General features: G+C 33.4%; 1 protein-coding gene and 1 long non-coding RNA gene across 7 annotated transcripts in view; one reads left to right on the forward strand and one right to left on the reverse strand.

The window, feature by feature from the left end:
* Positions 1-19995, reverse strand: part of LOC125171121 (uncharacterized) — a 90621-nt gene extending 70626 nt beyond the window's left edge. Inside the window, exon 1 of the long non-coding RNA XR_007154197.1 lies at positions 19915-19995. This is a non-coding gene — a long non-coding RNA (uncharacterized LOC125171121). The remainder of the gene's footprint in view (positions 1-19914) is intronic.
* A 258-nt stretch (positions 19996-20253) lies between these two features.
* PIK3C2G (phosphatidylinositol-4-phosphate 3-kinase catalytic subunit type 2 gamma) overlaps positions 20254-27778 on the forward strand; it is a 355118-nt gene continuing 347593 nt past the window's right edge. For 5 of the 6 annotated variants that reach the window (XR_007154196.1, XM_047868249.1, XM_047868251.1 and 2 more), the window contains exon 1: positions 20254-20375. The gene's annotated coding sequence lies outside the window, so the exon portion shown is untranslated. Of the gene's footprint in view, positions 20376-21368; positions 21452-27778 lie in introns of those variants that run through there. The other variant, XM_047868250.1, reaches the window with a different exon arrangement.

A 27778-nucleotide genomic window follows, 5' to 3' on the forward strand; every position in this document is an offset into this window, starting at 1 on the left:
TCACTGTCTCTCTTTCTGTCAAAATAAATAAACATTTTAAAAAACACATATTTTTTATAAAGTCTGATGAAGTTGTATAATCATTTGTACAAAATCTCAATCTTTAAATACAAGTTATTTTAATACTCTGTGTAATTAAATAAGAATTGCACATACAGCATGCTTGTTACGTGTTAAAATATAAGATTATCATGAGGAACTGTGTAATGGCTTAAATTGAAAACTGAACTACACATTTCTAAAGAACACCATTTTTACTTACAGAAATGAGTGACAGAGAACTATGGCTATTCAACCTGGGTAATGAATATTTGGTATTCTTAAAAATGAATGAATTATATTTGTCATTTCAAAGAAAATAATTATTTGCTGCCAATAAAAAAAACTTAATCTTTGAAACAAAAATTTGAATTCTGGAAAAATTGTACCCACCACTCTGAACTCTACATGTTGCCAATACTTAAACTTAGATTAGTGGTGATATTAACAAATATGATTTGTTTTTAGATATTGTATAATGAAATGTGCCAACATTTAGCACAAATGAATAACTCAGTAAATCAGTACTTTCCAAATAAACAATGCTTGATGTTATAAAATCATGCATGAGTAAAATACCCATTGCAAGATAAAACTGTGAATTTTAATGGAACAGTGTGAGAAAGGTTTGTTAACAAAATGTCAGATTCCACTTAGGAAATTACCATTTAATGAGTTATGGTGTAGTGTCAAAGGATAATTTCCAAACTATTTGAAAAAAATAGTAAAATATTTGTCCCTTTCCTCCTACATATCTGATGAGGGCAGTTTCAAAACAATACCCATAACACATGCAATGCAGAAATTAATAGGCATCTGTCTTTTATTAAACCAGACATCAACAGGTTTTGCAGATATGTGAAAAAAATGCCACTTTCTTCTTTTTTGGATACTCTAGTTATTTTGTCATTAAAATATGCTATTTATTTTGTCATATATTAGTTTATTATTTACAAATGATACTATGCACATACAAAGGATCATAAGAGACTACTATGAACAATTGTATGGCAACAAATTGGACTAGAAGAAATGAATAAATTCCTAGAAACATACAACTTACCAAGACTAAATCAGGAAGAAATAGAAATCTGAATAAACCGCTTAGTTCTACAGAGATTAGATCAGTAATCAAAACTACCCCCACAACCAAAAAAAGAACATTATCAGGTGGCTTTGCCGATGAATTCTACCAAACATTTAAAGAAGAATTAATACCAATCCTTCTCAAACTCTTCCAAAAAACAGAAGAGAAAGGTACATTCCCAAATTCACTTTATAAGGCCAGTATTATCTTGATACCAAGTCAAAGAAAAGTAAATTATAGGCCAATATCCTTGATAAACATAGATGCAAAAAATCTTCAGCACAATATTAGCAAAACAAATTCAACAGTACATTAAAAGGATCATACAGCATGATCAAGTGGGATTTAGTCCAGAAGGTGAAGAAGATTCGACATCCACAAATCAATCAATGCAATGCATCACATTAACAAAATTAAGAATAAAATCATATGATCAACTCAGAAGATGAAGAAAAAGCATTTGACAAAATTAAACATTCATTCATGATAAAAAAAAAAAAACTCAACAAACTGAAGACAGGGGAAACATACCTAAACATAGAAAAGGCCATATATGACAAGCTCACAGCTAACATCATACTCCACGGTGAAAAGCTGAAAGCTTTCCTCTAAGATCAGGAACAAGAAAAAGATTCCCATTCTCACTACTTTCATTCAACATAGTCCCAGAAGTCTTACCCAGAGCAATTAAGCAATAAAAAGAAATAAGAGACGTTCAAACTGGAAAGAAAGAAGCAAAGCTGTCTCTATTTGCAGATGGTATATATATACAGAAAGATACCACCAAAAAACTATTCGAACTAAAAGACAAATATGGCAAATTTGTAGGATACAAAATCAAGATACAAAAAGCAGTGGTGTTTCTACAGAATAACAACAGACAAAAAAAATGAAGAGAATCCCATTTACAATAACATGAAAAGTGTTTTAAAATAATTAGGAATAAATATAACCAAAGAGGTGAATAATCTGTACACTGAATATTCTAAGAAGAATTAACATTGTTAAAATGTCCATACTACTCAATGTGATCAGCAGATTTAATACAATCTCTATCAAAATTCGCATGGCATTTTCCACAGACATAGAACAGTCTTAAGATTTGTATGGAATCACAAAAGACCCTGAATTGCTAAAACAATCTTAAGAAAGAAGAACAAAGCTGGAGGCCTCACACTTCCTGTATTCAAATGATATTACAAAGCTATAGTAACAGTATGTTATTAGCATAAAAAGAGGCACATAGAACAGTGAGACACAATGGAGTGACAGAAACAAATCTACACATATATATAGTTGACTCATTTACAACCAATGAGTCATGAATATACAATGGGAAAAGGATAGTCCCTTCAATAAATACTGTTGAGAAAACTGGAACACTACATGCAAAAAAAACAAAAAAACAAAAAAACAACAACAAAAAAAAACCATGAAATTGGGACCAGTATCTTACACCATACACAAAATCAACTCATAATGGATAAAAGACTTGAATGTAAAATCTGAAACCATAAAACTCCTAGAAGAAAACAAAGGAGAATATCTCCTTGACAATAGTCTTGACAATGATTGTTTGGATTTGACACCAAAAGCAAAGGCAACAAAAGCAAAAATAAACAAGTAGGACTGCATCAAATTAAAAAGTTTATCCCCAACAAGGGAAACTATCAACATCAACAGAATGGGAAAAAGTATGTGAAAATCATCTATCTAATAATGGATTAATATCTAATATATACAATTAATTCATACAACTCAATAGTGAATAAAATAATCTATTAAAAATGGGCAAAGAAATTGAATAAACATCTTTCTAAAGACATACAAAGAGCTGAAAGGTACATGAAAAGATACTCAACATCACTAATAATCATGGAAATGTAAATCAAAACTACAATGAGATGTCACCTCATATCTGTTAGAATGGCTATCATAAAAAAGACAAGAAGTAGCAAATGTTAACAAAGATGTTGAGAAAAGTGAACCCTTAATGCACTGTTGGTAGGAATGAATATTGGTGCAGCCACTAGGGAAAACAGTATGGCATTTCCTCAAAACCTCCCAAAACAGAACTATCATATGATTCAGCTGTCTCATTTGTGAGTATATATCTGAAGGAAATGAAAACTGGATTTTGAAGAGATATCTGCACTCACATTTTTTAGCCTGAAATGGAAATAACCTAAGTATCCATCAGTGGATAAATGAATAAAAAAGATACAGTATTTATATGCAATGGAATATTATACAGCCATGAGAAAGGACACCTTGCCAGTGGCAACAACATGGATGGACCTTGAAGGCATTATGCTAAGTGAAATAAGTCAGAGAAAGAAAAATACTATATAGTCTCACTTAATTGTGGAATTTAAAAAATCTAATAGAAAAAAAATTAATAGAAACTGAGAGTAAAATGGGAATTGCCAGGGGCTGGGAAAAAAGGGAGATAATGGTCAAAAGTACAAACTTCCAGTTATAAGATGAACAAGTTCTAGGGATTAAATGTATAGCACAGTGATTATAGTTAATAAATCTGTATCATATACCTGAAAGTTACTAACAGTATTTTCAATGTTTTCATCATAAAAAATAAATAGTAATTAGGTGGAAACACTGAAGATACATGTTAGGACCTCTCAAGTTTCATGATGTAGGTGTTAACTAAGGCTATGGTAGCTATCACTTCACAATGTATAATTGTATTTTTTAATAGCATTTTTTAATGTTTATTTATTTTTGGGTGGGGAAGGGGCAGAAAGAAAGGGAGACAGAGGATCCAAAGTGGGCTCTGCACTGACAGCAGTGAGCCCAATGTGGGGCTTGAACCCACGAACTGTAAGATCATGACCTGAGTTGAGGTCAGATGCTCAATCAACTGAGCCACCCAGGTGCCCCTCACAATGTGTAAGTGTATAAAATCAATATGTCATATACCTTAAACATGTACAATGTTAGATGTCAATTATATCTCAAAAAAGCTGGAAAAAATAAATATAGAGATAAAATATATGTATATATATACATATATTTTAAAATATTTTTTCAATTTTAATTTCCATGGTAAATCCTAAAAGATATATGAACAAAGCTCTTCAGCATTTTTATCTTTAAAAGGATAAAAGATTCTTGAGACCAAAAAGTTCTTAGAATTGCTGCATTAGATTTAACTCAATTTCAACGAGACAAATCAATCTTGTAATCTTCTTATGCAGAAGAAGTATATTACAGAGTTATAACATATACCTTTAATCTCAACTCCACTAAACCATCAGTAAAACTTTCAGATTTTATATGGGTGACAGAAAAAGAGAGTGACAATCTCAAACAATAATAAAGTTTCTAAGAGATGTTTATAAAGACCTTTTATAGCCTTTAACCTCCCTGTCTGGGCCTTGGGAGCTGGTGAGACAGAGGATTAAATAACTAGATTATTACTGGTAAGTGTTTAGTTGTATAAACTAAATGTGCCAATGGAAGTGTTAATGTAAAAATTGGAGAAAATGATTTTGATAGTTATCATGCCAGTCACTCAAGGTGCTCAAACAAAGCATGGGAACATGTAATTTTAGTTATAGCAACTGATAAGATAAAATCAAGGTGAACAGAACTCCTTTCACATTGTTGTAGTGAATCATTAAACATGTAATAAGCTTCTAAGTTCAGTCTATTTGCATTTCTAATGGAAAGAGAAATAAAATTTAAAATAGAGAAAAAAACATAAGGTGACTAATATTAACATACGGTGTGTTGTAAAATATTTAATCACAAAATGCCTGAGTAATTATGAAAATTATTAATTCATAAGTAGAGTTTAAGTTCCCATAAGCAAAATTTTCTTCAATGTGCATTTTTTAAAAATTTATGGAATAATTGTTCTAGATAACAATTGTTGAGAGAATAGGGTAAAGGAAAAATACTTTGTATAATCATTTAACTGCTGAAGATCTTGGTTCAAAACTCTTCATTTAGAGATGGGACTGTAAAACCTAGAAAGGTCATGTGTTGTGGTCAATGTCAGTATTTGACTTCCACCTGGTCCAGAGAACAATTCAAAATCAAAGAAAAAATGGAGGTAAAATAGAAACTTTAGAAACACAGAGAGCTAACTATACATTTTAGCCACAAGTAGAGTGTGCACCCAAAGAATAACAAGCAAAAAAGAGCACTAGGCCCTCAAAAAACCATTGTCAAGACAATACAATCTCCATTACAGAGCCAAAACTTTGTATTTTTTCATTTCTAGTTAATGAAACTAGCTTTCATTTTTAATGCGTATACCCTTTCCTATGGTCCTGCATTTTAAAATAGAATTTCAAATTCAGAAACTCTGAACATAACTATCAGTCAATCTGTCATTTTAATAATATTTAAAGGGCACTCATAAACTCATTAATGTATTAAACATTCTGACTATGTTTATGTGCTAGATATTCCCATAGATAACAGAAATATTAAGAAACCTATGACTGAATCCCTGCTTTCTAAAGTTAATATTAAGAATACAAGTTAATGTTCAGTAAGAGAGAACAAAGTGAGAATTATATAACTCAAGGTACAGTGTGATAATAACTATGAGACACAGAGGCTCTATTACAAGAGTTTTGTATAAAAATAATGATACAAGAATATTAGCTGTCAAAATGGTCTTGGTAAATTAAAGGTATAGAATCAAGCAAAATAAATTTATCTGCCAAAGAAAATGTGTGAAGGATAAATTCTTTTTCCCCCAAATGTCATAATGTATAACAAAGCAGAAAACTTCCAATCAATAGAGATAACACGATACTCAGAAGTTAATAACAATGGCTAAAAATAAATAAAATAAAATAAAATAAAATAAAATAAAATAAAATAAAATAAACCTAAAATAATTCCAGCATAACTGACTCTTGTTAAAACCTTAGTAGATAGACATTTTAGACTGTAATAATTTAGGCAGTATAAGAAATTGGAATTTTGGAAGTTTTAGTGGATTGATAAAAAGGCATAATAACATAGAGAACTGGTAGGCACAAACTTTACCTTGAGTGGAATTCTGGGCTTATCTCATATCTGATTTCTGGGTATCTGAGAATCAGTACCTTAGTCAAGATAGTTTTAAGTCCAGGTATTTACTTTCTCTGATATCTTACAATATCTTTCTACAAGTGATTTAAAGTGTTAATTAAATCAGGAAAATATTAAGGTTTCTAGTCATTATTAGATGAGATACATCTTTAGCGTTGCTATAATGCTATTAGTTGCTTGGAGCTGTGAAGAATAACTAAGAAGGTACAGTCTTGTCTTCAGAATAATTACAACACATTTATAACAATAAACATTAATTTGAAAAACAATTCAGAAATAATGTATGACCATATGGAGTTAAATAGAAAGTGTGCATCATAGATAATACATAATACTGATGGTGCCTGGGAAGGAAAAAAGCAAAATCTCCTTTTTTAATTTAACAGGTAGATTATCATACAAGATTCCTCTTGAAATCAAAGATTTGGATGCGATTCCCCGATTTTTCTACCTGTGCACACGCAAGTCCTATATTTCTTTTGGCTTTCAATTTTTCAACTATAAATGGGATGCAATTTCACTTGCCCAGCCTTTTAACAGAAGTTTTATGAGAGTCAAATGGTAAACCATGTAACAATAATGCAATAAGAGATCAAATGGGCATCTGAATTTTAAGATATTTGATTTAAAAGTATGTGATCCAAAAATTAGGAAACACTTATGGAAAAAGGGAAAATAAAGATATATTCTATAACAAACAGGTCAAGAGGGGTATTTCTTATACAACAACCACACTGTTTTATTATGTATGTGTTATTACCTCTTATATCCAATGAATTCCCATTTTAATTCAGAGGTGACATCTGCATTTTACATTTTTGATGTGGGTATAAGATAATTAAGTACTGAAAAGAAGTCTACTTCATAGTGAAAGATTAACTTACATTTCAATATTATATCATAAAATTGTTAAGGTAGGGCTGAATACTTTTGCAGCACTTTGTTACATCATTAGTATGTAAAGCAGAGTCCAATTCAGTCATTTACCATTATCAATATCACTATCACATAGATTGGAATTTTTTAATTGCCAAAACTAGAACATCCTCTCCCTACAGGCTGACTTTTGTAGAAACTCAAATTATAACCAATTGTTTGCTTAGCAGACTCTGAAACAGAAAAACATAAATTTTATAATTTGAACACTTAATGGCAATAGGCTAAGATGATGAAATTCACTTATTTTTATGTTGGAGACCATCTATCCCAGAATTTCCCAAGTCATATTATAAGGGGCTGATGATGAAAAATGATATGCTGCGTAAAACAATGTGTACTCAACAAATTCTAGAAATTTGCTTTGTCATTGCAAGAATTCTCACAACTTTAGATTTTATTTTTATTTTTTGGCACGGGATGAGAGCTAAATATCTGATCTATCCCAGAACTAGAGATCCAAGAAACCCAGGCTCAGACTATGTAATTATAATACTCGAAAGGCTACAATTTCTCCTCTCAAGATGTGTGGACATCTCTTTTTGTGGCATCTTTGGGGAAGGGGAGCTAAGACCATCAGATTCAATGAGATTCAAATTATGGAGAATTGGTAGGAAGCAGAAAATGATACCTCTTGATATATGTCCCTCAGAATTTAATGAATCAAGTAGTTAGAGCATTGAAATAACACAGCCAACATAAATACATATTTATATTTTATATTATTAGGAGAGATAAGAACATAGTATAGATGCAAAACTTTGTACAGCATAATGAAATATGCTTTGCTTAAAAAGGGGAGGGAAAGGAAGTGGAGAGGAGGGGAGAGAAGGGGAGGAGAGGGGAGGGGAGGAGAGAGGAGAAGAGAGGAGAGGAGAGGAGAGAGAAGAGAAGAGAAGAGAAGAGAAGAGGAGAGGAGAAGAGAAAAAACAAACAAACAAAACCCAAAAAACAAAAGGGAAGGGAAGGGAAGAGGGAAGGGAAGGGGGAAGGGAAGGGAAGACAGAAGGGAAGAGGGAAGGGAAGGGAAGGGAAAGGAAGGGAAGGGAAGGGAAGAAAAGGAAAGAAATTAACTTTCTGGATTATAAACTGTGGAAGTGGTACCTGAGAGCTGCCAAGGGTATCTGAGAATGGTGTGGACACAGAAACAGAAGTGAGATAGGAAGAAAGAAAGACCAAATCCTGATGATAGTATTGAATTCATAGATCAAGCAGTGTCTGATGTCAGCTATCTTGCTTAGCTTAATTTTTAAATTATATAAACTAGTAAATTCTCTCTCTCTTTCCCCTCCTCTCCTGCTAAACAAACTGGCAAGCAAACTAAGCTTTTACTGATTAACTTGGGTGATATCTGGATAGCTTCCCTCAACTTTGATTTCATAGATGCTTTTTGTATGTTTCTATTACTGACCAATTACCCTTAAAATTTTCATGTTCTTTATATATGTCAAGGTTATATACATAACATTATATGTATATAATCTTTATATACATAAAGAGAATACGTTGGGGCATCTCTTGCTCCTATCATATATCTCATTGAGGTGATTCATCTCTGCTCTGACCAATTATGTACTTGTTTTAAATTTATTTCTCAAGAGAATTTTGTTTTATTCATAATTCATAAAAAATGTTCTCATATTTTCCCCTCTGTACTCCTTGCAGGCATAATCGTGAACTCAATGAAATAGTTCCAAATACCTCCTTTTATGTAAATCTCCCTGATCTAATGGGGTCCTTTTTGTTATTAGGACTCGAGCACATATTCTCTGTATCCTAAGCACACAAAACAGCATCCAGCACATCACAGGCTTGAAGGTTGTTGGATTTCTTCCTAGACAAAGTAATTAATCTGCAATTTTCTCTTGCTGTGACTTTCACCTTGCCTGAGCTGCACAGGTGCCGAAAACTTTGGTCTGCCTCTCTCTTTCCCACTCCCTGCCAAGGATGTCCCTCAAGAAAAATCTTGAGATTTTTAGGAAATAAATATGATAAAATTTTAATGATTGTATAGTATTATGTTTTTGTTTTTGCCAGTTGATGGTATTTCCTGTTGAATAAGAATTACTTTCAAAAAAATGAATATGTAATGGTGAAATTTAATTGAAGAGAGTTTGAGACTATCACCCACACTTGCCAACTTAAATTATATCACTAAACTAATTATCTTTCCACCTTTCCCTTAAAATTGGTATTATTCTTGTTCATCTTTTTCTCCCACTTCCATTATACATATTTTTATCCTTCTTGTGGTGCTTCTAGACCCTCAATAATCAGTAGGCTTCACATCATAAACTATTACATTGAAACTATCTGGGGCAGAATATTATATATATATTGTTTCCTGCGTTAGTGAGAAATGTAGCCAAGATCAGTTAGCGATATCCGCCAGAGTAATTGTTCGTATAATAATAATGAACAATACAATAAATTTGATCCTCCAAATTTAGCCAAATGATTGTATGATACTATTAAGATTTTTTGACTAGACACTATATCTACAATCTTCATGTGTCCAGAATTAGAAATTAAAACAAGTATTAGGGGTGCCTGGGTGGTTCAGGCGGTTGAGCCTACAGATTCTTGATTTTCAGCTCAGGTCATGAAATCAAGGTCATGAAATGGAGCCCTGCACTGAGCGTGGAGCCTGCTTGAGATTCTCTCTCCTTCTGCCCCTCCCCACTCCCCTTTCTCTCTCATAAATAAGTAAATAAATAAATAAATAAATAAATAACAGGGCTTAAAATTTTTTTTAAATCTTCATCTGATTTTTTTGTTGAAGTAATAAAACCTCAAAAATATCAATAGTTCTTTAAAAAAATTTTTTAATTAAAGTGAAAATACTGTTTTCCTGGAGATGACAAATGTGGGATGCCCTGGATTTAAATCTGAATTCTAGCTAGTGACAAGTTTAACTAACTTAATGTAGTCAGAATTAGTCAAAAAAGAAAAAGTCTGATTGTGGCATGTCTTACAGCAAATAAAATATCTATTCATTAATTAGCCTGAGAATATATTATTAACTAGCACTGCTAAGGGTTAGCACTTGTGTTAACAGTAGTATTCCATATTTCTATATACTATAACTAGATATAGGAAAGCAGAACAACTTTGTTATTTAGTTTTATTAAGGGAAAAGAGAAATGACAGGGGGCCTGGATGGCTCAGTTGGTTAAGCGTCCAGCTCTTGGTTTCGGCTGAGGTCATGATCTCCATTCGTGAGTTTTAGCCCCATGTGGGGATGCCCTGACAATGTGGAGCCTTCTGTGGATTCTCTCTCTCTCTCTCTCTCTCTCTCTCTCTCTCTCAAGATAAATAAATAAACATTTAAAAAAAAATAGAATTGACAAATTTATCCCTAATATAGCAGTCAAAAAAATCTTTCACTATTCTGCAATTTACACATATTGGTGTCTTCTTTAATTTTAATCCACCAATGGGGGAGGTGGGGAATAAAATATCTTAGAAAGGAGCATATAGTTTTCATAAGGCATGATTTTTCTCAGTACCAAATCCTACTTCTGCCACAATCACGAGTGGCTTTTGATATTTAGAGAAGCATTTAATTTCCAGCAGGTGGCGCTCTAGAATAGTTGGGAACCCAGGTTTGCTTCCATCTGAAACAAGGCAGAAGTGCCTTCATTAACATTCAAGTTAACAGAAATTCTGGAAACACAGAATGCATATTCAAACCAAATAAATGCCCTGTTGTCTTTTATTTGATAGCATTTAAAACTCTAAATATTTTTCTGTCTCTGACCTGACTTACTGTCAGGGAAAACTAGCAACACAACAATGTAGATATTGCAGCATTCAAATAAAATAGACAAAAATATAATGCGACATGTTAGAAAAGTAGGCCAGGTTTAGAGAACAATATACCAGCTTCTGTTTTAACTTTCAATAAAGTGCATTTATACATGTATTTGAATAACATTTGATGCCACAGAATTGTATTATATGCAAAATATATGCAAAATCATATAATTATAGAAATTTATAATTTCCCAGCAATTATTGAAAATATAACTGAAATTATAAAATCTTTGTAATAAGCATATGGAAAAGCTGGAGGAAAAGTAGAAAGTAAGAAGAGATAAAAAGAATTTATTATTTAAAGAAGAAAGGAGTGGGGTGCCTGGGGGGCTCAGTCAGTTAAGCAGCTGACTTCAGCTCAGGTCATGATCTCGCTGTTTGTGAGTTCGAGCCATGCGTTGGGCTCTGTGCTTACAGCTCAGAGCCTGGAGCCTGTTTCGGATTCTGTGTCTCCTTCTCTCTGACCCTCCCCCATTCATGCTCTTTCTCTCTCTGTCTCAAAAATAAATAAACCTTAAAAAAAATAAAATAAAAAATAAATAAACATTAAAAATTTTTTTAATTAAAAAAAAGAAGAAAGGAGAATTCTGTTAATTCTTGAATTTTCTATGTAGAATTCCTAGAAATCCTTGCCTAATGAAAAGATATGTGGCATTATGGAGGTATTATACTTTGGCTACAGTAAACTGATCCATTTTCTATGCATGGACAAACTGGGAACATTGGTGATCTTGCTGAGTTACTGATGATTTCCAGCACATTTATTTATATCAGCAATAAGAACTTATTCAATGGTCAAAGTCAAACTATATTTAGAATGTCAAAGTTCGTTTACACTGTCAACTAATAATTTTCTGAGGAAATTGGAAGTTTTAGTCATAATCATTTATGTCCTGAGAGCTTTTTGTCTGAGTATTACTGTTTACCAGTTATTATATTGTATAAACCGCAAATGCGTCTCTAATATAACAGTAAGCATGTGAGAATAGTACAGGCTGCTTAAAGCAGATTTGAAACACATCATGTAAAATGTATTTAGGGCAGCACCTGTATCACAAATGCATCAATGAGTGTCACTCTTATTTTTGTGGAACTTTAAGGTGCTCCATAGTTTAAAAATATTTGTTATTTTAAAACCCCCATTGAAGGGGTTCCTGGGTAGCTCATTCAGTTAAGCGTCAGAATCTGGATTTTGGCTGAAGTCATAATCTCGTGATCTATGGGTTCAAGCCCCACACTGGGCTCCATGCTGGCAGTACAGAGCCTGCTTGGGATTCTCTCTCTCTCTCTCTCTCTCTCTCTCTCTCAAAATAAATAAATAAACTGTAAAAATAAATAAGTAAAATAAAAGACCTGTAGAGGTCAAGAATAGATCCCTGATTTAAATATTTGAATATGTATGCTGTTATCATAAATCTGTTTTTTTTGAAATATGCAACAAAAATGTTTTATCCAAAACATTTAATCCAAAACCACTTTAACCTGAAAATGGATTGTTCAAAAGTAATCATTCTTTGGCCTTAAATCACAACTCAACTTCTCTGCAGCCTCAATGCAACACATTATAGACATATATACACCACACCCACTTACAGGGTTTTGGGAGGATGTATGCAAATTAAACTAGTAATTTATCTTACAGGAAGAATACTGAGCATACTAAAATTACATGTGACACTTGGGCAATATTAATATCTCTACTAATAATCTATCCCTTAATGTAATAAACTCTTCAATGATTGTAAAGTATGCAAATTTATTTTTCTTTAAATTTATCTTAAAATAGTTGTTCCAGCTGAAAAGCTCTTTCAAATATTAACATTGGGAATTAAGTAGACCAAATATTCAGGTTCAAGTCAATGTTTCCAGTTCTCAGGCAAATACAGACACACATTACTACAATTCTCTAAGCAAAGTACAACTACGTATGTACAGCCTACAGATGAAACTAGAACTAATATAGTGCAAATTCCTAATTCTCAATTTTGCTTAAAGATTGAAGTGAGAAGAGAACATTATATTTTAATTAAACCCAACATAATTATCTACTGTATGCATATATTTTAATATAAAATGTAACAACCTAAATAAATTTTAGACTTGCTATGGACTAGTATAGACTTCTTTGCCAATAGGGTACTTTGTTGGAAAAGTTTGAGAAAAATTGATGAAGTTATATTATCACCTAAATTATATTGTTTTTCAGAATTGCATTCTCTTTCCTTACTTACGTCGATGTTAATACAGTGTGTGTGTTTATGAAATGTTACAATATTAATTATATTGAAGAGTTAAGATTTTAATGACTCTGAAGCTATGTTATTTGGGGAGAAAGCTATCTTTTTCAAAGTTTATCTTATTTGATCCTAAAACAACCATAGACAACTGATATGAAATGCATTATTCTCATTCTATCTTTAAAGAGAGACTAATCAAACAAGATGGGATGTCAAAAAAAAATGTTAAGTAAAAGTTAACCTGATAATGGGGCTTACAGTTCTGACCATGATAGAGTAGTGTTCATCAGATTTATAATTCTGCTGCAAATAGCTACAAAACTGTACAAAATTGGAAAACAGAGAACTGGGGGTTGTGATCAATGAGAGAAAGAAAATACAGGAAATGAGCTCTATGTTCATCCTGGCTTTCTGCTAGGGATCACTTTCCAGTTTAAGAAGTGGAGCCCAAACACAAAACAGCAATCTCCTTGAGGAAAAGAAACAAGGATTGGACTTCTGCACCACCAAAGTACCTGTTATTTGCAGGGAAGGGTAACAGGGAGAAGGCAGCTGGACAGAGAATTCCATATCTGGGTAAGAGACATCTTGAGTCCTTGTGCAAATTCTAAGCTGTGCGTGTACAGAGAGGTACTCCACCAGTGTGGCACACTGCTCTGTAGAGCTATAAACCCAACAGAGAATCTAGGCTTGGCAGCACTAGAGTATTAAAAACCTCACCAGCCAGAAGGGAGAGACTGTGATGGACATTCTAGGAATTAAGTTGAAACTTCAGAATTGCCAGGGCTTAGGTGAAGTCCTGGTCTATCTCTGTGCTGCAATCAAGCTCAAAATGATCAAATTGAAACACCAGTAAAGTCACTTGCCTGCCAGAGCAAAATTAAAGACCTTCACAGTCTTCTGAATCCAGAAGATCTACAAAGGTGGGAGCAATCGACGGCGACAGCATTTAGGACAGTGATTGTAACTGGGAGGAGAGGTAGGACTGTTTTGGAAAGAGGATAATGGAAATGTCCTATATTTTGACAGAGCTCTGACTTAGGTCTACGCATTTTTCAAAACATCAGACTGTGCACTTAAGATCTATACATTTTGCTGCATGCAAATTATGTCTCAAAAAAAGAGAGATTATATACAAACAAGATAACAGAAAAAAAGGAGTTTACATTTTAAAAAGTTGTGCTAAAACTTTTTATGGAATGGAAGAGGAATTTCTTTCTCTACTGTATTAATTTTTACTCCAAATGCAACAAAATGAATAAAGGAATAAATGCCAATAGTTTTTCTAAAAAAACTTTTTTTTAAGTGAATGTATCTAGTTAGTAGAAATAATAAGGGTATGGAAATACAAAAAGGCGCACGAGCAGGATCAAGATATACTGACAGTGAATTCTTAAATGTGTTGGTGTTTACTATGTTCAAAAATCAAGAGAATGTGAATAAAACGCAGGAGAGTAAACATGCATGTATCCATATTATTACAAGGCAGAAAGTAATAAATGCCTCAAAAGTTGTTGAGATAAAGAACAATGCAAGATGTGAACAAGGGTTTTTCTGGACAACTTAAACCTGAAAAAGGTGAAAAAAAGACTAAAATGGAACCTAGCCACCAGGTCGCCAGGGCCACTGTACTTTGTAGCTGTAGTGGAATGATATCCTCAAAGGCCTAAACATATTTCCCAAATGCTCACAATAAAATTCCAGTATGACTGTCACTATCCCTTATGTTCAAATTCTAATGATCTATGGTAAGGTAAACTATAACCATTAGTAAATAAAATTAGCCAAAACCAATCTGGCAACTTAAACTAATTTCCTTTAACTTTCAAGAAAACAAATATTTTGGGGCGCCTGGGTGGCTGAGTTGGTTAAGCTTCTGACTCTTGGTTTCGGCTCGGGTCACGATCTCGTGGTTCTTGAATTCAAGCTCCACATCTGGCTCTCTGCTGTCAACACAGAGCCGGCTTTGGATCCTCCCTCTCTCTCTCTCTCTCTCTCTGTCTGTCTCTCTCTCTCTCTGGCCCTCCCCTGCTTGCTGTTGCTCTCAAAATAAATAAACTTTGAAAAAAAGTATTTGATTACCATATAATTATCTCTCTCTTTGGATCCTCTCTCTCTCTCTCTCTCTCTCTCTCTCTCTGGCCTTCCCCTGCTTGCTGTCGCTCTCAAAATACATAAACTAAAAAAAAGTATTTGATTACCATATAATTATCTTCTTACAAGAGAACTGAACACAACTCCTCCAGAGACTGCACACACTTTGTAGGCTACATTCTGCAAAGCCACTTTGGGAAGCTTTTGGAGTTGCTTTAAAGGTCAAACACACATTGGATTTTACAAATCAATACAATCCCTAAAAAGCTTAGTGTGCTTTTGGTTTAGTTACTGACCATCAGATCCACAAGCAAATAACCATAACCAAAGATCTAATCCAGACAAGGTTTCCATGCTTGCAGACTATCTTCTTATATTTAGTGGTTTCTTTGCTCAGCACGTTTCTGCTTTCCTTTAATTTAATGGTGTCTACTTTGAAATTATCTGAAAATATTAGTTTAGATAGGAAAGCATCACCCTTACTCCAACCTTTGAAACTAGAATGGACCCCAATTAACTGAGAAGTTTTAATGTGGGCACTTCACACCATCAGAGACCTATTTACTGTTTAAGCTGCTTGTTTAAAATCATCTCTTATAACCAGCCCGAGTACACATTGTCACAGAACTTTGCACAAGAAAGAGCCAACATATCTAAATGTTCTGTGTTTTTTCAATGTTCTGAGTTCTTTCAAACAGTTCGCATGTTCTTTCGGCAAGAAGACTACTTTTTTTAAGGATCACAAGTGACAGTTTTACCAAATGTTTTATTATGGTGTCATAAGGATCACTTGTTTTCCAGCCTCTGCAATATCTCTGCTCTTGCTTTCCACCATCTGTTAGACCAATGCCTAATTTATTTTTTTCAGTATGGTAGAGTTCCACTTCTAGTAACCAAGTTATGTTTTATTTAAGATTCAGATGCCATCAAAAATGGGCTAAAATCCAACATTGTAAAAAAGATAGAAATTTATCTTATAGGTGGTTCACTATTGGCTGAGCAATCCACCATTCTCAACAAGTAACTTATAACTTTAGATTCAGCGAAGCTGGTCAGCCTTTGCTTTCACACAGTGATCAGTAAGAGAGAAAGGTGCCAGAATATTGCATGCTATATCCTTTTGAGGACAAACCCCAGAAGTATCAAATCTAACATCTGTTTAAATTCCATGATCTAGAATTTAGGCACATGGTCATACCTTCCAGTTAGAGAGGCTGAGAAAGGCAGTCTTTAATTGGGTAGAAATGTGACCAGCTGAAACTATACTATGGAAAGAGATTAAGAACAGATATCGGGCAACAACTCACAGTCTGACATACTACTGTGTTATGCAGAAACAAATCTAAATATTTACAGCAGGGAAGAGAAATGTCATTCAGAGAATACAGTGCTTCCAAAAAATGACGAAAGGAAGAGCCAAAGTTGTGGAAAAGAATACTCCATAACACAGTATTATCTGAAAATACTAGTTTAGGTAGGAAATCATCACCCTTAATCCAACCTTTGAAACTAGAATGGACCCCAATTAACTGAGAAGTTTTAATCCCTTAGTCCCTCCAAGGATTGGACCACTGGAACTACTGAGTACACACTTTCTACTTTAAAAGCAATTCCATAAACAGAAAACTGGGAATTAGCTGTCACCACTACCTTTGTCACAGCTACCTCTCAACACCCAGGGAAGTGAGGAATGGACACACTGGAGTATTGCTTTAGAAACCAAGAGCTTGCTTGCCAGGAGAAAAGAAAATACAGGGCAACATAAATATTCCTTGCTTTCACCTTTTAAAGTTTGTTTGAAAACATCTTCTTGGTAGAAACTAATTCTCATCTTGACTCCTGGCTGCAAGGTACATGGGCAATGTCACTTTAAGGTTTTCAGAATCACTAGTCAGACAAGTACAGGAGGAAAAAGTTCGGGATGATGTTTAATGAAACAATCCACAGCATGCACCAGTGCTACTAATGAACAACAGGCACCCTAGTAGAGCAGGTATTGGTAAAAAACTGTTTTATTCCAAGTGAATACTCTTTAATGAACCTTTCATTTGTGTTTATTCTTTAGTAATTGAATAATCCCTTAGAACAAAATGCTTGGATTAATTTCACAAAGAATATCAAGAAACATAGTTGGTGTAAAGTTTGGAAATATCAATATCAATTTCTTGCTCTTGTATACTAGATTTTAAACAAATGCTATTTTTGAAGGCCTGAGAGTTCTAACTTTAAAAAGACTTCATATTGTATTCATATACTTTTTCCCTAACACCAAGCTAAAGTGGATGAAAGAATAAGCAATTTACTTCTCATATAGCAGCAATGCAACTAGGACTTAATTTCAAAATGACTTGCTCAAAGCCTTCCCTTTGTCAGTTTCCTAATATTTGAAGTAGGAATATACAAATAACTTTATCATATCAGCAGATGCCTTCATTTGTTTTCCAGTGAGGTACTAAATTGCTGTACTAGGCAACAGGACTGGGGGAAGGAATTGTAAGCTCCATGACAGCTGGGACGTTGCCAGTCTTGTTTATCAGACTGTACCTAGTACCAAGCAGGTGCTAAGCACCCAGTAGATACTCTATCAGAATTCTTGACTTCATAAGTGAGGTCCTATTTTCAAAAGGGTTTATGTAAATAATATTAAGAGGAATGAAGGGTAGGGCAAATACTAAGCATATATGAAACCTGCACGTTGCCTCAAGGTTGTGAACCATAATGCTCTGGATTAAAATGTCAAGATTACTGTTCAATTCAATCTTATTAAGTCAGTCTTGTCCAGGTTTGAGGCAAGACTGCAGGCTGACTACCAAAGATACTTACAGAACCTAGCTTGGAATGTATTTTCTAAAAATTAAGACATTTAAAAAACTTTAAAAATTAAAAAAATTAAAATCAAAGCATTTGGAACAAATTACTTTAAAGTGCTTGTGTGTGGGGGGGAATAAACACATCTAGAAAAAGTAGTTTATATGTACTTGGACATTAATTTCTTAATGTCGTGAGCAGTGGAAGTTTTAGGAGTCTATCCACCAAGACACTTAAAACTCTTGTTTCTAACACTTTTAACTTTGAATTTTATTTAAAAAAAAAAAGGCATAGACAAAATAACCCAAAGTAATATTAACACAACACACAGGAAATGGAAGAAACACTGTAGAGATTGCCTTTTTCCCCCAAAGACTTGCAATTTCAGCACCACAGGCTGCTCATGTTGTCATAAATGCTTTGCCTGAAAAATGAGTAGACTACTCTGTAAGACACAAGGTTTTACCTGTTTAAAGTAGCAGGCATAGAAGAAAACCACGAAAAAGTAAATAATAGAAATAGCACAATTGCCCATCTCATTTTATTTTTAATTAAAAGTTCTACTGAAATAGGTAAGCATACATGTTAAGTGAGGAAACGGATGGTACTGAAGGGCATATTTTCAAAGAAAACAGAGTACAAGGTACACTTTGGTACCCGTTCTTGTTAATAAATAATGACTATCAAACTGAGCCAGCCTTAATCTTTCAGTTCTACCAAGATTAGATTGTTCCTTTTCAAAACCGTTCAGCTCTCCTCTTAGCTTCTCCTGCAATGTACATGAGTCTACTCTAACGTAGGATAAGAGACTTGAAGGTACAAAAATTCCCAATTTTTCAAGGGAGTATTTTCTTAAAAATTAGTGGCTCATTCCAAGAATCAATGCAAAGAGATAGTGAGTGTTTAGCATAAATGTATTCAGGAAAGATCACTGCATACAAAGCTATTTTTAAACCCTTCTACCTCTCCAGAATCTCAAAGTTAAGAATTGCAGTCTAGGTTATGACTAAAATACAAAGGTGCAACCATTGTCACCTTCCATTTCCAGGCTAAGTTTCCAATTTGTGTTAATCTCTCACACTGATGTTTCTCTCTAAGGAAAGGAGTATGAAGGGAGGGTGTACATTTTGAACCTTTCATATCATAAATATCTTTTCATAAGCAGCACTGAGAGTGAATGAAATTCTCAATTTTCTGTTCTCCATCCTTCTATCCAAGAAATCCCGCCTTAAAAAAAACTAATACAAAATTAAAAGAAAGCAAAAAAAGAAGAAAGTGAGGATCCTATAATATATTCTGGTAACAAAAAAGTGACCCAACATAATTTTGGTTGCTAACACCTTCTCCAATAAAGTAAGCATGCTTCTGGCTAAACCTAGTTCCTGGATCCAATTAGATAATTTTATGGGTTGCCACAAAATTTCCACACTCATCGCTCATTTTCAACAGTAGCATACAGAAACAATAACAACAAACTACCCACGTGTATTTTCTTGTTAACCTTTTAAATATTCCTTTTATTTCTGTTTCTTTGAAATATGATTAGATAATAAGAAATACTTTAAAAATTGAAATTTACTATGGTCTTAAAGTTGAGAAAACAAAACTGACATTTTCCTAAACCTGAGAAAAGAAAACACATCAAATCTTAATGAAATAAGGAAAATAACTTGATAGTCAAACTCACAGAATGGCTAAAGTAGCATTTTCAAGGGTTCACTTCTGCTCCTGCGAATTGAAATCACTTGTTCCCTGTCCCCCACCCACTCCCACATTCAAATGCATGATAATATGAGGGAAAAAAATGGAGAAATATGCTCGCCTTACCCACTTTTTTCAAAAATATATTTTTGTTTCCATATTGTTGCTAAGTATCGCTTGGCACAAATTCTGTTTAGCACAGAGAAGCTAATTCATTGTTGTGTGCTTAAATCCTGTATTCATTATGTAAACTCCTTCTTTCCATATAGCCCTCCAGGGTTTGATGAAAAATAGATTCCCAAACAAGCCAAACCTGCCAAACAGGAATAAAAGCTTTCAGAGGAAGCATAATGTTCCCTTGAAATAGAAGTGTTTTAGCTTGTATGAGCATATTTCACTCTTGCAAAGAAATGAGATCATGTTTCATTTCAGGAAGATGTATGCTTCAGGTAAGACACGGAAACAAATAAACCTCCTGTACTTAACCAAATACATAGAAGAATATTTGAATTCAAATGTACTGCTGAGGCAAAGCAGCTCCTTAATCGTATCGTGAAACTTAAACGGTAGAGGAGTTTAAGATCTGAGTAAGTTTGTAAATACTCTCCAGAAGATAAATACTTCCTGAAGAACTGATTGTGCCTTGATTATCCCTTCTCTCCCTCCCTCGTTACTTCTCTCCCTCTTTTCTCTCTTTGTCTCTTTGGCTGACCCTACAGATTGCCTTGATATCATATCCCTTTGTCATTTCCTCACTGCTCACTTTTATGTCTGTCAGAGTCTTGAGCCAATTTCAGTCACGTCTGCTGGTGGAGCTTTCCTTTGTGCACATTTTCTTCAGTATCTTGCTGCTAGTGCCAGTAGTCTATAAGGCTGCATGCTGACGATGACTCCAAAAGGAAATTCTTATTAAATGAAGGGTAGATATTCTTAACATATGGGTTTCAAACCGACTGGAGTTCCTGTTGGAGAAAAGCAGCTGTTTCCTTTCTGTTCTGTCACTCCATGCTGGGCTCCTGCCCTGTCCTGTCTGCCTGCCTCTGTACTGACAGCTCACTGAAGGCCGGCATGAACCCATATGTGTCCCAATTGCCCCCCCCCCCACTTTCGAGCCTGGCAAACAAATAGATTTCTGGCACTTACGATTAAAGACAGAAGTGATACGCCCCACTTTTAAAAAGTAATTATAAAATGTAACTTGCATATGGTGCACAGCTTTTAAAATGCATTGTCTAATGTAACACTGTATATCAGGTAACAGATTCAGAGAGAGCTTAAAGAACAGATGTCATTTACGTTATGAAGAACGTCACCTATGTCATTATTAACGTCATTAAGAGCTTGGATTTGAATCAAGTGTTTCTTATTCCAACTTAAGGCTCTTTCCATAACATGCTACTCATGCTCTACCCATCTACTTGCCACCTGCTCCGCGGAGAAAGCAAGTCTGTGAATTGAGCATAAGGAAATAGTAACCGTGTCTGAGCTGGCAAAAAGATAGCTTCGTCCAGTGTCTATGGAAAGGATCACGTTATGTAGATGAGTTACCTGATTCACTGAATGAACAAGCCAGTACGTTGCCAGTGTCAGCCTCCAGGCCATGATTTCACTTTTTTTTGTCTCCGAGCTGGGATCATTTTCACCGTGAGGAAGCCCTCTTCAAGTAAGCAAACAGTGCAATAGAATTCTCTTGGAGTTTAGAAAGAAAAAGTAGTTTCATTTCCTGTCTAGAAATATATTGCATTGGATGTCTAACTAAATTATTAAATTTTTCCCAAATTTATTATCTGATTAAAGGATACACAGATAATCATAGCAAAAATGAATCCTTATAATTATTTAGGCATAAATCTGTTTTAATTGTTATCAGCTCTTGGCAGTAGTCCTTTTATGACACAACTTGTCCACTTTTAAGTTATCAGTTATGATTTATTTTTCTGTTGGATGGAATATTTTCAAGAATTATTTTCTGCTACAAAATAAGGGTGATGTATATCTTTGAACTCCTAATTTACACAAAATGTTTTTTTCCTCAGAAATTTATTTTGTATTTCTAAATATTTTCCATTTTTTTGTGATTTTTTTCCTCTTGAGTTATATAGTAATGTTTTTAAGTTAAAACTTATGAATTATTTTGTAAATTATCTTTTTATTGATAGTTAAGTATATACCGGGGTCAGAAGGAATAGTATGTGTAATGCTGACTTTGAATTATGTTAAAAGTCACAGAATATATGGTCAATTTCCATAAGCTATACTTGTCCTTGAAAAGAATATGTAATTTTCATTAATTGAATGCAATATTCTACATATGCTCATTACATAAAGCTTATTTTTTCAAATCGTCTACATGTTTAATGATATTTTATCTAATTGATCTATAAATCATGTAAGATTTCAATGAAATCATTTAATTATGAAGGTGGATTTGTCATTTTCTCTTATAGCACTATAATGTGTAATGGTATGAATTTGTAATGAATTATTTTTAGTACATACATATCTCACATACCGACAAGGTGAAGTGAATCTTTTATTTCTATAAAGTGCTCCTTTTCTCCTCCAGATAAGTTTTTTTGCAGGTAGGCCTGTTTGGGTTCTTTTCAACATAACTACACTAGTTCTGTTGTTATTATTGTTACTATTTGCCTGGAATATCTTTTCCTGTCCTTTTAATTTTAAGCAATCCTTATACTTGCGTATCTAGTATGTCTGATTGGCTTTTTTTCTTTTTTAACACAAAGTAACAATCTATAGATTTTATGTAATATATTCAGACCATTTACATTTATGTGCTTCTGATACATTTTCATTTCTACCATTTTAAAGAACACTTATATTTGTACAATTTTCTATATTTTCCTGAAACCACTGGACCTTCTTCCAAATTAATCAAGGGTTGTTGCAATTGCTTTCATTTCCTTCCCTCTTTCTGCTGCAGATAGATATACCCTCTCTTACTGGTTACATCTAAAAATTTAACATGCATTTCTGAAAAATCTAAAGTTGTCTATATCTATACTTCCTCCTGGACAATACAAATATCTTCCAAAATTTGGATCACCCAGCCCCAAATACTAGCCTTGTGGTCTAGTATTTAATTATATCTAGTCTATTTTGATCTCTAAATTAGCAATTATTATTGTTTATACAGCCAATGTTAGAGAATTACCCACATATTTACTACAACCTTACTCGTTATTTCCTTATGAGAACAGGTTTTCATTTTGTTCTACTTCTTAAAAAACAGTTTTGCTGAATTATTGGCTTATGTTCCTTGTCTGATTTTTTTCATGATCATGTTGGCTCCCTCTTTTGTTTTGATATTTTTGCTTAGGTCTCATGCTGATTACTTTCTTATAGCTGTGCATCTCTGAATAGCAGTGATTCTTTCTGAGACAGCTCATTCTTGAAAGACTGTATATGAAGGAAACCAGGAAAATTAGCTATGTGAGCAGACCACCTCTATTCAGATCTGTTGTTCCAGAACATTTTCTCATCAACACCCTACCTTTTAGGTGAACACTGAGATAGAAAGATGTCTACTTAGCTCATAGTGAAGGCTGGAATATATGGTCAGATGGACCATGACAAGGTATTTGTCTTTAGCTAATTGAAATCAGTGTCACCACTTTTTTTCTCCTCTACCTTTTGAAACTAATGGCCTGTTCTCTAAAAGTATGCATGGGATGTCTGCACGCTTGCTCACTCAGTAACCCTTTTCTTCAATTATTTGGAGAATTCTTTCTCACAGTCTTCATAATGATGTTTTTCTCCCACATACTGAAATTATCCTATAAGCATTAGATTGGTTACTTATTCATTATGTGTGTGTGTGTGTGTGTGTGTGTGCGTGTGCATGTGTCTATATGTTTGCATGTACACATGCATGACTATATATTCAATCTTTAAGAAGAAAATGTTAATCTAGAGAAATTAATGATATGTGTTTTCTTTTGATCTGTACTCTGATCAATTAGACTCTGGCTGAACCCCCTCAGATGTGCCCTATTTTCTAGTTTGCAATGAGCTTTTAATTTATCCAAGTCTAAGGAACTAAAAATAATTCCATACACCCATACCTAGTTTCAGATTATCTGAATACATTATTACACACACATACGAGCGTGCACACATGCACACACACACACACACACGCTCAAACACATACATCCTCAGCAAAACCTGCTGTCAGGAGGTTTTTAATCTTTGTTTCAAACTTACAGTGATTTTGTATAAGAACACTGTACCCTCTTTGATGTAATTCACCATGATTAGCCACCCCCTACTACTACTACTTTATAGCTCATTATTTTCACTTGGTTGGAGTCTCAAAATTGAAGAAGGAAAGAAACCCTCTTTTTGTAACATGCATATAGCATTCAAAATTACTTTCCCATATTATTCTCAGGATTTTCAGCACCATAAAAAGAAGACCATAGTCTCAAGGTCATCTCTCCAGTGTCCTCTCCAGTGACTGACAGAATAGGGGTTCAATATACCCACACTTTCATTTTATGAATAAGAAGACAAACACCGATTGCCTCAAAGAGCAGAACTCACACAACAGGAGATTTTTTTTCTGACCTCTGAGACAGAGAACAGGGTGGAGGCCTTCCCTATACCTTTCAAACTACTTACCATAGTTTTCCTTTTACTCAGTGTTCACATGTTTGCCCTTTTTGTTGGTAAAGCATTCCACTTTAGTAAACTGTCATGTCAATATTTGTGTTAATTTTCATTAATTTGTATCAATTTCTAATTACTTTGCCAACCAAATATCTTTGCTATTTGAAATCATTTTTAAATCTCTACTTGAGAGTTACCAAATAGTTTTCTATTGTTAACTATAACAAATGAGTAATACATATACTATCCCTTAAAATCATAAAACCGTAAGTACTACATAATAAGTCCAAAATAAAAATCAAGCCTAGAAATAGTCCTGATATATAAAGGTACAGTACTTGGCTTGCTAATCTTTATACAATGCAATACCAAGTAATTATTTTTTCACTTCATGCTTTATGTTACTGCCAATCAATTTCTTAAAACATTAGTTTTCCAAAAAACTATAGCAAAATCATTACCAAGAGCGGGTTGTTGAGTTGATATCTTAAAATATAATAATCCTTTTTTCTAATTGTAAAAGTTGATTCCAACTCTTCCACTTCCTAGCTGTATAAGCTCTTAAAGATGCTTATATGCTTCATGCCTCAATTTCCTCTAAAATGAAGAAACTGATAATGCCTAGTCAAAAGACCATCATAAGGCCATCATAAGTTTTGTATGAGGAATAAATAAGTTAAAAACAAAGCACTTAGAATAATGCTTTGCACATTCTAAATTAGCACTCAATAAATGTTTGAAATTACTAAAATTATTAAATTATGTCTTTTTATTCCTAATCAGTACTTAGCAGAATACATTCTGATGGACAATCTTCTAGAAAATATTAATGAGTGTGGCTTAGGTCTCTGGGCTCTCATCCTCCTGTTAACAGAATATAGAGTTAGGCTCATGGTCCAGTCTTCACCCTCTGCTTACCACTGACCCCTGCGATTAACCCAAAAGACGTGCATTTGATCCAAGGTAGATCAACTAGATTCCTGCTCTTAATTTTTAAACTGACATCATTTGCTATGCAGAAAAACATGTTTCCCCAAGTCTCTACCCATATTCCCCCCCTGGAGAGAAAAAAGTCCATTTTTCTGTAGAAAACATAGAAACCAATGTATTTAGAGAGAAAGAACTTCAAGAGAGAAAGAGAGGCTTAGTTGTGACAGTTGTTCATGCTCTTAGTTCACATCATATTCCCTTTTGCATTTTCTGCCACTTGTGACCAAGAGTCCTAACCAAAACAAAAGTGTTCTCAAAAGAGTATCCTGAATAAGCCAATTTTAAAGTACTGCTAACTGTAGTCCTTTCTTGACATTTTACAAAGCATAGTAAAATCTCTATGTATTTTTACATTAAAGCAAACCAACAAAAACATGCTTACCTTAGTGTAACTCAGCATCTCTCAAACAATTTGGACATTTTTTCTGACAACTTCCATAACAAATGACAAACTTGTGCTTCATAGTGGTTTAGGAAACACTGATACAGTATTTTCATGATTCCACCTTTTAGATCTTTATTCCCTATAGAACTTACTTCATAATTGTAATCCATATTTAATGGTGTTTAGATTTTTTATCCAGGTGATTAACTAAGTGTGCCTGCCCAGATACATCTATTAAGCAACCTACTATTTCCTTCATGTCTAACTTAACCTAAAAATTGATATATGCTATGGTTGATTCATACATTTTCTTTTTAGTTTCTTTGACACATGAGTCTATAACCAATCAGTTGGTATATTGTTTTAATTATTATGTCTTTAAAGTGTGTATTATTTGGGGCGCCTGGGTGGCTCAGTCGGTTAAACATCTGACTTCAGTTCAGGTCATGATCTCACAGTTTGTGGGTTTGAGCCCTGCGTCTGGCTCTGTGCTGACAGTTCAGAGCCTGGAGCCAGCTTCAGATTTTGTGTCTCCCTTTCTCTGCCCCTCCCCTACTCATGCTCTGTCCCTCTCTCTCAAAAATAAATAAACATTAATTTTTTTTTAAAGTAAACATAAAAAAATAAAATGTGTATCATTTTTCATATGTAAGTCCCTACTAATATTTTTTCCATCATTTTCTTTACCAAAAGTGACTTAGAATCGGCTCATTAATTTCCCAAATAAGGGGATTAAATAAAATGTATGAATTCTTCAAAAATATATTTAAATTTTTAAATTTTGTATCTTCTCATCTGGAAATAGTGTGTCGTATTGTTTGGCTATATTTCTACAATAATTTGCCAGAATAAATAGTTATCCTATTCTTGATTTGAAGGAGAAAGTTCATAGCATTTCTTCATTAAATAAACTTTGGTTGTTAGCATGTGCAAATTATTTTTTATCTGTTTAATTATGTTTTTTTCATTTATAGTTACCATTTAAAAAATGAATGGTTAAAAACAGCAAATCCAAAATTAATTTCTGCTACGATTTATTCATGTACTATTTGTTCAATGATTCATCTTGATCAGATTATGAAAGAAAAATTATAAAATATAATTATAAAATTTAATATTAATAAATTGAGTTGGATATAAAATCCCAGAAGTGTCCATTAATTCACTTTTTAAGAAGTACATATGCATATACACACACACACACTTTTTTTATACATAAATGCCCACATTTATTATAATTTCTTTAGAAATTGCAATAAAATGTTCTTGATACTTTTTGTCCTATATTGATTTCTGGTACTAGACACCAATATTTACTATCTTGTCTAATTTTGTGTTTAGTGTGTTTGTGTGTGTGTGTGTGTGTGTGTGTGTGTGTGTGTGTGAGAATATAGTGTGTGTATGTTTGAGTAACATACTTGGAAACACTTTTTGCTTTGATGTTTTTTATGTTTTTGTTGCAGAAATTACACAATTGAGGATACATTTTTTGAATGATGATTTTTAATCCAACTAGATGCTTATATTTACTGTCATTAGAAATGCAATTGATCCTGTCTCTTTCTGTTTTCTGTTCTTAACACGTAACTTTTAATTTCCTATTTCCCTGATGATTATAATGTAAATGTCATCCAATTTTGACTCTTCCAGTGTTCTGGAAATTATACATGCCATTTGTCTTCAACTAATAAGTCTCTATAATACACAACAATTATATATATTTATTAAAAAGTATATATGAACTTATTATTTTAATCACCAGTGAAAAGGAAACAGCATTATTTAATCCTCTTTCCTCTTGTAAAACAGAAAATTTAGCACACCTTTCAGTTTCAGATGAAATAGTCTATGATTTTTCATCTAGCTTATTAATACCAAATAATTTTTTAAATTATCATATTTAAAATTATGTTTGCAATAATTACTAAAGCTTAGTCCATATTAACCAATTTTCTTAATGTTTATTTAATTTTGAGAGAGAGAGAG

Source organism: Prionailurus viverrinus, chromosome B4 (assembly GCF_022837055.1).
Source record: "Prionailurus viverrinus isolate Anna chromosome B4, UM_Priviv_1.0, whole genome shotgun sequence".
In the NCBI taxonomy this organism is placed as follows: Eukaryota; Metazoa; Chordata; class Mammalia; order Carnivora; family Felidae; genus Prionailurus; species Prionailurus viverrinus.